Source organism: Aegilops tauschii, chromosome 3 (genome assembly GCF_002575655.3).
Source record: "Aegilops tauschii subsp. strangulata cultivar AL8/78 chromosome 3, Aet v6.0, whole genome shotgun sequence".
NCBI lineage: Eukaryota > Viridiplantae > Streptophyta > Magnoliopsida > Poales > Poaceae > Aegilops > Aegilops tauschii.
Genome location: NC_053037.3, coordinates 446,094,426 through 446,111,821, shown reverse-complemented (window position 1 = coordinate 446,111,821; position 17,396 = coordinate 446,094,426).

The following is a 17,396-nucleotide window of genomic DNA, read 5'->3' as shown; positions in this document are numbered from 1 at the left end:
CCTCGCGCTTCACTGGGGCGCGGCGACGGGACGACCCTCCACCGTCCTCGAAGCGAGTCCGGCGACGAGGCGGCTGGTCGTAGGCACCGCTGCTGGAGCTCTCGTTGGAGGAGGAGCTGCCGCCGCAGGACGAGCCGCGGCTATCACCAAGGGCGAGCTCGCCCTCATCCTCGTCGCGACCGTCGCCAAGGCCGAGCACTTCGTCGTCGTTGCTATCTTCAGGGCAGCACCCAACGCGGCGACCGTCTTCCCCAAACACCCTCACGAAGAGGGTCGCGGCGCCGTCATACTTGAAGTGGAGGGTGCACCGCCTGCTCAGACCGCGCGCGTGGGCAAATGTCTGCCAGCCGCGAGCCAGGGCTACATTGCCCGCGACGGAGATCTCCACCACGACCCACGAGGCCTTGCAGCAGCAGCCATCCGCTTGCAGCTAGAGGCCACCAGGACCCGAGGTCGCCAGTTCGCCAGCAAAGGAGCACGGAAGCTGAACCCAGGTGCCAGTCGGGTTCTCCGACCACACAACGAACTCTGGCAGCACCACCACCGAGTGGAAGCGTGGCCGGGGAGGCCGAGCAACCATGGCGCGCCTGTAACACCCACGATGCGGCTATATCTCCCACGTGTCGAGGCACGACTTAGAGGCATAACCGCATAGTGGTTTTGTCGCAAGAAGGGTCATCTTCACACAATCCCATGTAATGAACAAGAATGGGATAAAGACTTGGCTTACAATCGCCACTTCACACAATACATAATTATAATTCATACATCATTCAAAATACACACATATAGACCGACTACGGTCAAAATCCAGATGAAAATAAGACAACCCCAAATGCTAGATCCGCGATCGTCCCAACTGGGCTCCACTACTCATCATCAGGAAAAGACACATAGTAACGACCACGTTCCTCGTCGAACTCCCACTTGAGATCGATCCCATCATCTGCACTGGCATCGTCGGCACCTGCAACTGTTTTGGTAGAATCTGTGAGTCACGAGGACTCAGCAATCTCACACCCGCGAGATCAAGACTATTTAAGCTTATAGGAAAGGATGGTGTAAAGAGGTGGAGCTGCAGCGGCAATAATCATATATGGTGGCTAACATACGCAAAAAAGAGCGAGAAGAGAAGCAACGGAACAGTCGACATCTAGCAAAGACCAAGAAGTGATCCTGAACTCCTATTTACGTCATACATAACTCAAACCGTGTTCGCTTCCCGGACTCCGCCGAGAAGAGACCATCACGGCTACACACACGATTGATGTCTTTTAATTGGGTCAAGTGACAAGTTCTCTACAACTGGACATTAGAAATTCCCATCTGCCTCATAACCGCGGGCATAGCTTTCGAAAGATACTACCCTGCAGGGGTGTCCCAACTTAGCCCATCATAAGCTCTCACGGTCAACGAAGGATAAACCTTCTCCCGGAAAGACCCGATCAGTCTTGGAATCCCGGTCTACAAGACATTTCGATAATGGTAAAACAAGACCAGCAAAGGCCCCGAATGTGCGGACAAATCCCGATAGGAGCTGCACATATCTAGTTCTTAGGGCACAACGGATGAGCCAGACGTCGGGTTGGCATAGACCCTGGTTGCCCAAGGGGCGCCGGACATCGCTCGGTTTGGGCCAGCACTCGAAGGAGCACTGGTCCGGGGGTTAAAATAAAGATGACCCTCGGGCTCTAGAAAACCCGGGGGAAAAGGGCTTAGGTCGCAAATGGTAAAACCAAGGTTGGGCCTTGCTGGAGGAGTTTTATTCAAGGCGAACTGTCAAGGGGGTCCCATAAATCACCCAACCGCGTAAGGAACGCAAACTCAAGGAACATAATCCCGGTATGACAGAAACTAGGGCGGCAAGAGTGGAACAAAACACCAGGCATAAGGCCGAGCCTTCCACCCTTTACCAAATATATATATAGATGCATTAATTAAATAAGAGATATTGTGATATCCCAACTTCAACTTCACCTGCAACTAGCAACGCTATAAGAAGGGCTGAGCAAAAGCGGTAACTTAGCCAAACAACGGTTTGCTAGGAAAGGATGGTTAGGGGCTGACATGGAAATATGGGAGGCATGATATAGCAAGCGGTAGGTAGCGCACCATGGCAATAGAACGAACAACTAGCAAAGCAAAGATATAAGTGATTTCGAGGGGTGGTCATCTTGCCTGCAAGGTTCTCAGAGTTGTCGAAGGCTTGATCCTCGTAAGCGTACTCAACAGGTTCCTCGTTCACAAACTCATCTCCCGGCTCTACCCAAGACAAGAACACAAACAAACGGAACCACAATCGACCACGAGAGATGCACAAGCAACATGATGCAAAACATGTATGATATGCAAGATATGATATGCGATGCATATGCGTGCTCCGATAGGAAAAAGATGAACAAGGCAGTAACTTGGCAAACCAAGCATGCCAATGGAAAAATGAGATGATTTCGGTGGAAATCGATATAAAGATCACCGGAAACGGATGTACGGTTTGAAAATGGCAAGCAAAACAAGAATGACACGAATCTGCGATTAACAGCATGATAGCACTTAAAATGCAACAAGTAACAATGCTACAGCACCCTAACATAGCAACAAAGCATATGGCCGTAATCTACAGGAGATGCTTGACAAAAGATGAACACTGAGCTACAGCTAGATCACAACATATCAAGCTCAAACAAGCATGGCAAAAGTGCAAAAGTTAACAGGATCACAGACTTGGTGAAATTACTGGACATGCCAGAAACAGCATCAGGTAGCAATGTTCAGAGCATGAAATCAACACGCTACAGAAACTTAACATAGCAAAACAAGGCATGGCAATGTTCTACTAGATGCATGTGACAAAAGTCCCTTACTGACCATAAGCCAAAAAGGATCATAAGATATGATGCCAAGCATGTAAACATAGCAAGTTTCGTTAACAGGTTTCAGACTTGAAAACAGAGCATGGCAGAAACAATAATATGAAGGCATGTTTGTGAGCTTGATGCACTCACCACAAATCAATGCATGACAAAACTAGCATACCTACAGCAAGATGACATGTTTATGAAGGTATCCATGGCAAGAACAAAAGCATAGCACGTATGGATCAACTACAACAAGCTTGGCAAAAAAGAATATCATGTTAAGAATCTGCCAGAAATATTTTATAGCAAAAGTAGAGCAAGATTGAGTCATGCTATGGTCCTCCATAATTGCAAACAAGGGCAGGAATGGATCAATTATAACAATCGATACAAAACATCCTTACTGAACATCTCCAAAATATGCATTGATCTCTCTGTAGCATCAAGTTTACATGGCAACAAAATAACAGCAGACGAAGACTTGGAGAAATCACTAAGTCCCTGAAATCAGAAACATTACGGAGCCTAGTTTGCATGCTTGTTCTAGTCACCACAGATATCACAAAAATACATGGCATAAACCACTGGAAAGATGGCATGGCATACAACAAAACACATGTATAGCTCATGCCCAAAAGATGCACAGATTAAATTATACAAAAATGACAAATCTCCAAGTTCTGATAAGAACCAGCAGATAACAGCAACTAGCACTTTTGCAACAGAGATTTGGGCATCAAGATGGCCTCTAATAAACATGGTGCAATTGAACAAAATTTAGAGCATCATGAGACGAACAATTTGATATATTAATCGCGCGAAACGGAGCTACATGCAGAGAGTTATGCAATGTTGAACAGGGGTACTTAATGTAAAAATCAAAGACTTGGAAGTTTTAGGGTTCGGGAAAAGTCAACCGTAGGCTCGTACATTGGATCTGGATCGAGCCCGAGGCTCGTTGGCCGGCGACGGGGAAGGAGAGGAGGCGGCGGCCGGCGTTGGGGGGAGGCGGCGGAGGGGAAGGAGAGGACGAGGCGGCGACCGGATCCAGCAGGGCGGGGCCGGGGCGCGCCGGCGGCGACCCGCGGGAGGCACCAGGCGGTGGCGGCCGGGGTGCGCGGCGGCGGCCGGCGAGACGGCGCAGGCGGCGGGGCGAGGAGGAGGCGTGGCGGAGGCGCGGGCGCTCGGGCCCGGGAGGGCCCCGCGCGGGCTCGCGGGCCGGCGTCGGCGGCGAGCGGTGGCGCGCCACGTGGCGGCGGCGGTGGAGTCGACGTGTCCGTTGGTGGCGATTTTGTCCGGTGGCGCGGAGGGAAGTTTGTCTAGGGTTGGACTGCGAACGTAATTTCGGGGTTCTCACATATTTATAGGTAGAGGGAGCTAGGAGGCTCCAAATGAGGTGCGATTTTCGCCCACACGATCGTGATCGAACGACCTACAGCATGGAAGAGAGTTTGGTGGGTTTTGGGCTGGTTTTTAGGGGGGGTTGCTGCACACACAAATGGCCTTTGCGGATGCCTGGTTAACCGTTGGAGTACCAAACGACCTCCAAATGGAACGAAACTTGACCGGTGGTCTCCCGGTGGTATACTAGGACCACTTTACAAGCCTCGGTCCATTCCGAGAATGTTTGACACCCGCTCACGAAAGAAAACAAAAGGGGTGCACCGGAGGAGATGGGAGCGCCGGATTGCAAAACGGACAATGGGGAAAATGTTCGGATGCATGAGACGAACACGTATGCAAATGCAATGCACATGATGACATGATATGAAAAGAATGACATGAACAAAATACAAAACGACAAACAAAACCCGACCACGAAGGGAATATCATAACACATAGCCGAAAATGGCAAGAGTTGGAGTTACAAATATGGAAAGTTACATGCGGGGTGTTACAACACTCCACCACTATGAGAGGATCTCGTCCCGAGATCTAGGACTGAAAGAACTCCGGATATTCGGAACGGAGGTGGTCCTCGCGTTCCCAGGTGGCTTCCCAGTCGGAATGGTGCGACCACTTCACTTTCAGGAATTTGATTGACTTGTTGCGAGTCTTGCGCTCAGTTTCTTCAAGAATAGCAACGGGGTGCTCATGATAAGACAAATCTTCTTGGAGGTCAATCTCTTCGAAGTTGATAGTGTGCTCATGCGTCTTGAAGCACTTGCGGAGCTGTGACACGTGGAACACGTCGTGCACGTTCGAAGTTGGAAGGAAGCTCAAGTTGATAGGCGAGGTCGCCTCTTTTGCCAATGATCTTGAAAGGACCTACGTATCGAGGGGCAAGCTTCCCTTTGATACCGAAGCGACGAGTGCCTTTCATTGGAGAGACGCGGAGGTAGACATGGTCTCCAATCTCGAAAGCCAAATCACGGTGCTTACTATCATAGTAACTCTTCTGGCGCGATTGCGCGGCTTTGAGATTATCACGGATGACTTTACACATTTCTTCAGCTTTAGTCATTAAGTCATTGCCAAGAAGTTGGCGTTCACCAGTCTCTGACCAATTGAGAGGAGTACGGCACTTTCTGCCATAGAGAATCTCGAATGGGGCCTTGCCCGAACTCGCTTGGAAGCTGTTGTTGTAGGAGAATTCAGCATATGGAAGACAATCTTCCCATTTCATGCCAAAGGAAATGACACAAGCCCTGAGCATATCTTCAAGAATTTGATTGACTCGCTCGACTTGGCCACTAGTTTGAGGATGGAAAGCTGTGCTGAAGCGAATATTTGTGCCCATGGCCTTCTGGAAGGAGTCCCAGAACATAGAGGTGAAGATGCTTCCACGATCTGAAGAAATCAATTGTGGAATGCCGTGCAAGGAGACAATTCTGGAGGTGTAAAGCTCTGCCAACTGAGCTGCTGTGATGGATTCTTTGATTGGAAGGAAATGAGCCACTTTAGAAAGCTTGTCAATGACAACGAAGATAGCATCATTTCCACGCTTGGACTTGGGAAATCCAGTCACGAAGTCCATTTCGATATGATCAAACTTCCATTCTGGGATAGCAAGAGGTTGGAGGAGACCAGCTGGTCGTTGGTGTTCTGCTTTCACTCTTTGACAGACATCACATTCGTTCACGAATTGAGCGATTTCTCGCTTCATTCGAGTCCACCAATACGACTGCTTGAGGTCATGGTACATCTTCGTACTTCCAGGATGAATGGAAAGAAGAGAATTGTGCGCTTCGTTCATGATGAATTTCCTTAGATCACCTTTAGGAACCACAATCCGGTCCTCGAAGAATAAAGTGTCTCTGTCATCAATGCGATAGCACTTGTATTTGGAAGGACCCTTGTCGATACCACGTTTCACCTTCTTCACCATGGCATCAAGAAGTTGTGCCTCACGAATTTGATCTTCCAAAGTAGGAGAGACTATGAGGTTGGCAAGAAAGCCTTGAGGAACAACTTGGAGATTCAGCTTGCGGAAAGCTTCACAAAGATCCGGTTGGAATGGCTTGAGAATTAAGCTTTTGCAATAAGCCTTCCTGCTTAAAGCATCTGCAATGACATTTGCTTTGCCTGGAGTATATTCAATACTCGGATTGTACTCTTGAATCATTTCGACCCATCGAGTCTGCCTGAGGTTGAGGTTGGGCTGAGTGAAGATGTACTTGAGACTCTTGTGATCGGTGAAAATGTCCACTTGTCTTCCCAACAAGAGATGTCTCCACGTTATTAATGCATGGACAACTGCCGCCAACTCAAGATCGTGAGTGGGGTAGTTCTTCTCGTTGGGCTTCAACTGACGAGAGGTATAGGCCACAATTTTCTTCTCTTGCATTAACACAGCACCGAGACCTTGGAGAGAAGCATCACAGAAAACTTCAAATGGCTTGGATTCATCAGGAGGAGTTAAGACAGGAGCGGTGACGAGTTTCTCTTTGAGAGTGTTGCAACGTCACACTCAGGAGACCAGACATACTTCACATGCTTCTGGAGGAGGTTGGAAAGAGGCTTTGCAATCTTGGAGAAATTCTCAACGAATCTTCGGCAATAGCTTGCAAGACCAAGAAAACTGCGAAGCTGCTTGACATTCTGAGGAGGTTCCCAATTCACAATTGCGGACACCTTCTCGGGGTTAACAGCGATGCCCTTGGCAGAGATGATGTGACCAAGGAAAAGAACTTCATTGAGCCAAAACTCACATTTGGAGAACTTCGCATAGAATTGATACTCTCTGAGCTTGTCGAGCACCAATCGCAAATGTTTGGCATGATCCTTCTTATTCTTGGAGAAGACCAAGATATCATCGAGATACACCTGGACGAATTCATTGGTATAGGGGTTGAATATGAAATTCATCATCCGAGAGAAAACTGGAGGAGCATTGACAAGACCGAAAGATACGACAGTATATTCATAAGAACCAAAGCTTGTTCTGAATGCTGTCTTGGGAATATCTTCTTCACGAATGCGAATCTGATGATAACCCATACGAAGGTCAAGCTTGGAGAATACTTTAGCACCTTTGAGTTGCTCAAATAGCTCATTGATGTTGGGAGGTGGATACTCGTTCTTGATTGTCTTCTTGTTCAATGGACGGTAGTCGACACAAAGTCGGTCCGTGCCATCCTTCTTCTTGACAAAAAGAACACCACAACCCCATGGAGATGAACTCGGTCTGATCAAACCCAGACGCTCTTGTTCATCGAGCTGTTTCTTCAATTCCTTCAGCTCGTTGGGTCCAAGCTTGTATGGACGCTTGCAAACGGGTTCCGTGCCCGGCTCAAGATCGATAACGAACTCAACTGGCCGGTGAGGAGGCATACCCGGAAGCTCTTCTGGAAAGACATCTTGGTACTCACAAACGACTGGAATTTGAGAGATGGCATTCAATTTGCCCTTCTCATTGAGAGAAAACAACCGAATGGTTTCATCATGAGCGGCATAAATAATCACATCCTCAGAAGAGTGTGTCAATTGAATTTACCTGGTAGCACAATCAAGTTGAGCCTTGTGCTTAGAAAGCCAGTCCATCCCGAGAATAAGATCAATATCCGAGTCACCAAGAACAATTGGAGAAGACAGAAATTTATAGTTTCCCATCTTGATGGAAACATCCGGAAACATAGAGCTGGCATTCATGAATTTACCCGGAGAGACAACTGATAATGGTCTAGGCAAATCTTGATAAACCAACTCATGCTTAAATGCAAAAGGTCTTGATATGAAAGAAAGCGATGCACCAGTATCAAACAAGACTTTTGCAGGAATATCATTAACAGGAAGATTACCCATTATCACATCAGTAGATTCCTCCGCTTGAGCTGCATTCATCATGTTCACCTTTGCAGACCTTGGATTATGCTTGACCACTGCATTGCTGGAAGATCTGACAGGAGGAGGAGGCGGAAGGCGCCTTTGGTTGAAGCACTTGTTAGCATAGTGACCTTTCTGCTGACACTTGTTGCAAGTCACCTCTGAGAGCGGACGATGATAAGGAGCATTGGACTTTGGAGCTTGATTCTGAGACTTGTTCTGATAGCCAGAGTTGGAAGAGTTGGAAGAACCATGGCCACCTTTGTTCTTCTGCTGGTAAGACCGACGAAACGGAGGAGGAGGAGGCAACCAGAACTTCCGTTGCTTAGCTGCCACAAGTGAGGAAGAAGAAGACTGAACTGCGTCTCTGACTCTCTTCTTAGAAGCCTCACACTTGAGCTGAGCAGCCTCTTGCTTCAGTGCCATGTTATAGAATTGATCAAACTGAGTAGGCTCAACAAGAACGAGAGCTAACTGCAGATCCTCTCTAAGGCCACCTCTGAAGTGATAGATCATGCTCTTTTCATCAGGAACGTCTTGTTTAACAAAGCGAGCAAGTTTCTGAAACTGGATGTTGTATTGATACACAGACATGTTGCCTTGCTTGAGATTGCGGAACTCCTCACGCTTGCTCTCAACAACACTTTGTGGAATGTGGTGCGCTTTGAAGTCCCGACAGAAGTCAGTCCAAGTGATCACACGACCTCCTCTGGAATCTTTGTATTGTTGATACTAATCAGCAGCTTGGTCCTTGAGATGAAAAGAAGCGAACTTGACATAGTCCTCAGGCCTGACATTGCTACATTCAAAATGCTTGTTGATGTCCACGAGCCAATCATCGGCATCCGTGGCCTCGGCACAGTAGCTGAAAGACTTGGGATGATTTGCGAGAAGCTGGTTGAGGGTAGCGAAGTGAGTCTGATTGTTGCCTTGACCTTGATTGCCTTGATTGCCTTGCCCTTGGGTGCGTTCTTGCAAGAGTTGCAGAATCATCTGAGCATTGGCGTTGGTGGCTGCCATGATAGCTTGCCATGCCTCCGGAGGCGGAGGTGGTGGCGGAGGGTTGGCCTGACTCCCTTCATTGCGATCCGGATTCTAACGCGTTGGTGGAGCCATCCTGAAGAGGGTGACATCCGTTAGCATCTTGATAGATAAATAGACAAGTAGAATCAATGGATAGAAATTGCAACATATAGTCTTCACAATAAACATTCGAACGAGGATGAACGAATGAATTCCATAGTAAATCATCACACTTCCGTTAAGTTGAGAAGCCACTTAGAAAAAGATATGGAATCAACATATGACTTCGAAGCAACTCGAATACCACAATACAAAACAAAACAAAGTATTGGCTTGCAGAATAAGCCGGAACAAACATATGATAGAGATTTCGTCCGAAGTTTTCGTGGTGGGGCCCACACGGGCTCAATCGTACAACACCATCATGTACAAGGCTGTGCACATGGCATACGAAGCGTCCCCGAGTCGGCATAGCCAAGGACTCTTTAAGACACTACGAGACCACCGTAAAACCAACCGTGTACAGGCGGACCACTAGACGTCGAACCCCAATCTCATATCATGCGTCTGTCGGAAAGATATCCTAAGGCTACTTGAATTCCCACTTATAAACTCCCGAAACTTTCTGGTTATGCAATCTGGTGTTGGGGATACAAGGGACACAAAATATATCACCCAAACTAGCAATCCCTAGACAGCTGTATCCATCCATCAACACATAACCAAGAAACCTTCGGAAATCGTTTACCTCAACCTTCGAAAAGAATCCGTTATACAAGTTATGGCAATACTCCCGAACTCCCGCCCCAGTACTGGGTGGCGTCGAGGTGATCTCACCAACAACTGCATAAAAGAGATTTCGATGTCGGCGAAACTCAGGTATTCCAGAACTGCAACGATAAAATTGTGACGAAAACACCTCGGAGCTCAACTCCCCGGGACACTGCCACAACCCCTAAATGTCAGGAGGCACCAAGAACAATGTTCTCGTCAACAAACCATCGGAACGTTTCCATGATACCCGCGTGATCCTAAATTTTTTTTAGTGAAATTTGAGGAGAGAAGAGTCAAAACTTCTATGTCAGGAGACCTCACCAGAGCGACGAAGGGACTGAGGAGTAAAAAGAATCCTACTCTCCGATATATATAATCCTAAGACTCAAAACATTTTTGTTCTAGACTCAACAACGCCGACGATTCGATCAAGCAGGGGGCTCCTAAGTCGGGGATGGCTCTGATTACCAACTTGTAACGCCCACGATGCGGCTATATCTCCCACGTGTCGAGGCACGACTTAGAGGCATAACCGCATAGTGGCTTTGTCGCAAGAAGGGTCATCTTCACACAATCCCATGTAATGAACAAGAATGGGATAAAGAGTTGACTTACAATCGCCACTTCACACAATACATAATTTTAATTCATACATCATTCAAAATACACACATATAGACCGACTACGGTCAAAATCCAGATGAAAATAAGACAACCCCAAATGCTAGATCCCTGATCGTCCCAACTGGGCTCCACTACTGATCATCAGGAAAAGACACATAGTAACGACCACGTTCCTCGTCGAACTCCCACTTGAGATCGATCCCATCATCTGCACTGGCATCATCGGCACCTGCAACTGTTTTGGTAGAATCTGTGAGTCACGAGGACTCAACAATCTCACACCCGCGAGATCAAGACTATTTAAGCTTATAGGAAAGGATGGTGTAAAGAGGTGGAGCTGCAGCGGCAATAAGCATATATGGTGGCTAACATACGCAAAAGAGAGCGAGAAGAGAAGCAACGGAACGGTCGTCATCTAGCAATGACCAAGAAGTGATCCTGAACTCCTACTTCCGTCATACATAACTCAAACCGTGTTCGCTTCCCGGACTCCGCCGAGAAGAGACCATCACGGCTACACACACAGTTGATGTATTTTAATTGGGTCAAGTGACAAGTTCTCTACAACCGGACATTAACAAATTCCCATCTGCCTCATAACCGTGGGCACGGCTTTCGAAAGATAATACCCTGCAGGGGTGTCCCAACTTAGCCCATCATAAGCTCTCACGGTCAACGAAGGATAAACCTTCTCCCGGAAAGACCCGATCAGTCTCGGAATCCCGGTCTACAAGACATTTTGACAATGGTAAAACAAGACCAGCAAAGCCCCCGAATGTGTGGACAAATCCCGATAGGAGCTGCACATATCTCGTTCTCAGGGCACAACGGATGAGCCAGACGTCGGGTTGGCATTGACCCTGGTTTCCCAGGGGGCGCTGGACATCGCACGGTTTGGGCCAGCACTCGAAGGAGCACTGGTCCGGGGGTTAAAATAAAGATGACCCTCGGGCTCTAGAAAACCCGGGGGAAAAGGGCTTAGGTCGCAAATGGTAAAACCAAGGTTGGGCCTTGCTGGAGGAGTTTTATTCAAGGCGAACTGTCAAGGGGGTCCCATAAATCACCCAACCGCGTAAGGAACGCAAACTCAAGGAACATAATCCCGGTATGACAGAAACTAGGGCGGCAAGAGTGGAACAAAACACCATGCATAAGGCCGAGCCTTCCACCCTTTACCAAATATATATAGATGCATTAATTAAATAAGAGATATTGTGATATCCCAACATATCCATGTTCCAACATGGAACCAACTTCAACTTCACCTGCAACTAGCAACGCTATAAGAAGGGCTGAGCAAAAGCGGTAACTTAGCCAAACAATGGTTTGCTAGGAAAGGATGGTTAGGGGCTGACATGGAAATATGGGAGGCATGATATAGCAAGCGGTAGGTAGCGCAGCATGGCAATAGAACGAACAACTAGCAAAGCAAAGATAGAAGTGATTTCGAGGGGTGGTCATCTTGCCTGCAAGGTTCTCAGAGTTGTCGAAGGCTTGATCCTCGTAAGCGTACTCAACAGGTTCCTCGTTCACAAACTCGTCTCCCGGCTCTACCCAAGACAAGAACACAAACAAATGGAACCACAATCGACCACGAGAGATGCACAAGCAACATGATGCAAAACATGTATGATATGCAAGATATGATATGCGATGCATATGCGTGCTCCGAAAGGAAAAAGATGAACAAGGCAGTAACTTGGCAAACCAAGCATGCCACTGGAAAGATGAGATGATTTTGGTCGAAATCGTTATAAAGATCACCGGAAACGGATGTACGGTTTGAAAATGGCAAGCAAAACAAGAATGACACGAATCTGCGATTAACAGCATGATAGCACTTAAAATGCAACAAGTAACAATGCTACAGCACCCTAACATAGCAACAAAGCATATGGCCGTAATCTACAGGAGATGCTTGACAAAAGATGAACACTGAGCTACGGCTAGATCACAACATATCAAGCTCAAACAAGCATGGCAAAAGTGCAAAAGTTAACAGGATCACAGACTTGGTGAAATTACTGGACATGCCAGAAACAGTATCAGGTAGCAATGTTCAGAGCACGCAATCAACATGCTACAGGAACTTAACATAGCAAAACAAGGCATGGCAGTGTTCTACTAGATGCATGTGAGAAAAGTCCCTTACTGACCATAAGCCAAAAAGGACCAGAAGATATGATGGCAAGCATGTAAACATAGCAAGTTTCGTTAACAGGTTTCAGACTTGAAAACAAAGCATGGCAGAAACAATAATATGAAGGCATGTTTGTGAGCTTGATGCACTCACCACAAATCAATGCATGACAAAACTAGCATACCTACAGCAAGATGGCATGTTTATGAAGGTATCCATGGCAAGAACAAAAGCATAGCACGTATGGATCAACTAGAACAAGCTTGGCAAAAAAGAATATCATGTTAAGAATCTGCCAGAAATATTTTATAGCAAAAGTAGAGCAATATTGAGTCATGCTATGGTCCTCCATAATTGCAAACAAGGGCAGGAATGGATCAATTAAAACAATAGCTACAAAACATCCTTATTGAACATCTCCAAAATATGCATGGATCTCTCTGTAGCATCAAGTTTACATGGCAACAAAATAACAGCAGACAAAGACTTTGAGAAATCAGTCCCTGAAATCAGAAACATTACGGAGCCTAGTTTGCATGCTTGTTCTAGTCACCACAGAGATCACAAAAATACATGGCATAAACCACTGGAAAGATGGCATGGCAATCAACAAAACACATGTAGAGCTCATGCCCAAAAGATGCACAGATTAAATGATACAAAAATGACAAATCTCCAAGTTCTGATAAGAACCAGCAGATAACAGCAACTAGCACTTTTGCAACAGAGCTTTGGGCATCAATATGGCCTCTAATGAACATGGTGCAATTGAACAAAATTTAGGGCATCACGAGTCGAACAATTTGACATATTACACGCGCGAAACGGAGCTACATGCAGAGAGTTATGCAATGTTGAACAAGGGCACTTAATGTAAAAATCAAAGACTTGGAAGTTTTAGGGTTCGGGAAAAGTCAACCGTAGGCTCGTACATTGGATCTGGATCGAGCCCGAGGCTCGTTGGCCGGCGACGGGGAAGGAGAGGAGGCGGCGGCCCGCGTTCGGGGGAGGCGGCGGAGGGGAAGGAGAGGACGAGGCGGTGACCGGATCCAGCAGGGCGGGGCCGGGGCGCGCAGCGGCGGCCGGCGAGACGGCGCAGGCGGCGGGGCGAGGAGGAGGCGCGGCGGAGGCGCGGGCGCTCGGGCCCGGGAGGGCCCCGCGCGGGTTCGCGGGCCGGCGTCGGCGGCGAGCGGTGGCACGCCACGTGGCGGCGGCGGTGGAGTCGGACGTGTCCGTCGGTGGCGATTTTGTCCGGCGGCGCGGAGGGAAGTTTGTCTAGGGTTGGACTGCGAACGTAATTTCGGGGTTCTCACCTATTTATAGGTAGAGGGAGCTAGGAGGCTCCAAATGAGGTGCGGTTTTCGCCGACACGATCGTGATCGAACGACGTAGAGCATGGAAGAGAGTTTGGTGGGTTTTGGGCTGGTTTTTAGGGAGGGTTTTTGCTGCACACACAAATGGCCTTTGCGGATGCCCGGTTAACCGTTGGAGTACCAAACGACCTCCAAATGGAACGAAACTTGACCGGTGGTCTCCCGGTGGTATACTAGGACCACTTGACAAGCCTCGGTCCATTCCGAGAATGTTTGACACCCGCTCACGAAAGAAAACAAAAGGGGTGCACCGGAGGAGATGGGAGCGCTGGATTGCAAAACGGACAACGGGGAAAATGCTCGGATGCATGAGATGAACACGTATGCAAATGCAATGCAGATGATGACATGATATGAAAAGCATGACATGAACAAAATACAAAACGACAAACAAAACCTGACCACGGAGGGAATATCATAACACATAGCCGAAAATGGCAAGAGTTGGAGTTACAAATATGGAAAGTTACATGCGGGGTGTTACAGCGCCTCTCCTCGCCGACGAGACTGCCACGCCTCAGGCGGCTCCCACCAGGTGGAGAAACGCCGCCTCGGCTACCCGGAGAGGCACAAGACCCCGAGGAGATTCGTCCTCGCCCACGAGGAACCACAGCGGGGGTCGCGACGTGCTTGCGAGGGCGACCGCATCCCCTCTTGGGCGGGGGAGAGCCGAGCCCCTCCTAGTGGGCCTTTCCCTTCTCTGTGGCCGAGAACCTCTTCGTCGGTGCCATGGATGTCATAGCAAGGAAGAGGAAGAAGAATCAGGTGGAATAGAGGAAGAGATGAGCAACGGGGGCTCCGCCCTCTCCTCATTTATAGCCGGGAGGAGGCCAACCACCAGCCTCCACGATCATAGGTAATGATTGTTTTTCTGCATGCAGCAGGGACTCGTCAAGTCGGGCAGTTGCCGAGGCTGCGTGGGGAACCGGAGACGCCCACGTCCCGTCTATCGCCACACGTCAATCAAGGCCCCAGGCGGTTGGGGCCCGCGATGCTCCGCACTTGCCCCTTGGCTTCGCCTCGAAGCCAAGTATGAGCGCCTTGGGGCCGGGGCTACTGTTGGCGTCCTGGGAATGGGGGTCCGCAGACTTTCCTGCCTGCGGCCCAAGGCGTGGCTCTGCCAGAGGCCTGGTACGACCCATCTTCATCAGCAAACACTCAAGACCCTCGCGAGAGGCCAAGCCTCGCGAGGCGGACGACGCAAGACTTCCTCAGGGGCAGCCTCACTAGGCTTGCTCGTGAGGAGCGGAGAGATCAAGGCGAGGAGCACCTCGCGAGGTTTCCGTGACGTGAGCCATGACGACCAAGGCCAGGCAGGCGCCAGCGGGCGCAGAGTACCGGTTGCTTCTTTGGTGCTAAAGGGGCAGGTGCAGGCAAGGAGTCCCGAGGCATCAGGAAAAGGTTTCCACATCGGTGCAACGAGACCAAGACCAGCAGGATGGCAGGACGGAGGTCATCGCGGAGCCCACAACGGCGTCACCACCAGAGCCTTTGGCAGGCGAAGACCACCTTTTGTCAGGATAGCTTGTACTAGATGTCCCCCTTCAAATTGGCCATTGTGGGATCCCTTCCCGCCTAAACATTTGGGAAGAGGACCAGGGCCTCTATAAATAGGACTAGCCACCGCCCTAGCAGGGGACAGATCATTCAGATCACCCTCACACACACAAGCTCACCGAGCTGAAGAACACCTCTCCTCAAGAGGCTGTTCATCCCTTGTACTTGTTCATCCTCAGCCTACAAGGCAATCCACCACACCACACACTGGAGTAGGGTATTACACCACAACGGTGGCCCAAACCAGTATAAACTCTTGTGTCTCTTGTCCCTTGGGTTTGTCGTGCTAGGCCGTGGGATCGTTGAGCGTGTGAGCGAGGGAGAGAGAGATCTTCGTGCACACCCAAAGTTCGAACCTCAAGGGTTTTGCCGGAACCCGTAATCGGACATACGCCTCCTTGGCCGCATACATGACGTGAGCTTTGTCGAGTATCTCCATCCAGGCCGAGTGCCAGGCATGCTTGTCCTTGTTGTAGGAATCCTTCATGTCTCTATAGTAGGGGTCGATGATGGCCTTGGCGAGGTGAACCAGTGAGTCCTTCTCATGCTCCTTGCTCCCCCAGATCTTGTATTGGCCATGGATGCCGACAAGATTCTGGTAGGCGATGCCCGATTTCTCGAGTGCCTTTACGTCGTTGGTGATGTCCACCGTAGCGAACATGTAGTGGGGGCTATTGACAAACCTAGCGAAACGCTCGCAAGGCCTTGTGGCCAGGCAGTAATGGTAGATGAGGACGTGGTGGCGCACGCAAATCTGGGCAACGACAACCTTGGGACGAGACCTGACACGAGCGCGGGTGTACTCGAAGTCGAACCTGACCACCTTGTACTTCGCCTCGGTGAGCAACAACTCCATGATGTGGATGGAGTGCTCCACCCAGACCGGGTCGTTGGTGTACACCACCGAGAGGTCCATGAATCTTCTGTGGGTGTCCACCATGGCATGCATGGTGAACTGCTGCTCATCGTCGGCAGCCGCTCGGAGCGCCATTGGAGCCACGCAGGATACCCTCTAAGAATTTCTCATGGTGGGTGTGCTTCTTGCAATGGTGGGGCGCGATCGAAAGGTTGAAGAGACACAAGAGTTAAATGGCCGCTGTAATAAATGGGGGCCGGTCGGCCTATAATCGTCATGTCTTGTCACGACGTTCATAGCGGAGGATTCCAGTGCACGCTTGACAACACCGCACCGCACACATTTCATTTGACCACGCGTGGGCTGGAAGAGGCGCCAAATGTATCGTCGGTGAGCCTGTTCCCGCGCTACCGCGCAGTTTACTGCACTAGCTTCCTGCCCGGCTAGTTTGGCCACGCCTCGGCTAGAAGAGGGACAAATCATGGGCGTTTATTGGCAAAAAGCTATGTAAAAACGATGTGTGTGGAATGACTTCGGTCATAATTTTACCCGTGGGTGATGAGGTCAAAGTTACACAGAAGGGTCATGATGGACACTCGAGTGCGATAATTAATTCTGCGATCTACAGGGTACACGGTTGAAGAAACCAACAGTGTGCAATAATGTCGAAGATCGCAGTCGAGTTAGCTATACAGATCGTGTGCTCTGAGACCGACAAGGTAAACAGATTCGAGAATGGTTAATAAAATCTAAGACCATTGCATATTAAGGTCAAAATAGTGCTACCAATATACGAGTCTCATACGATGCCATTTCAACGATTGTACCACAAAAGCTCAAAATGTTACAAGGTTCAAATTCCAGAGTTATGTGGCTCAAATTTGAAGATTACAAGGTTCAAACAGATATTAGAAATGAAATTCAGCT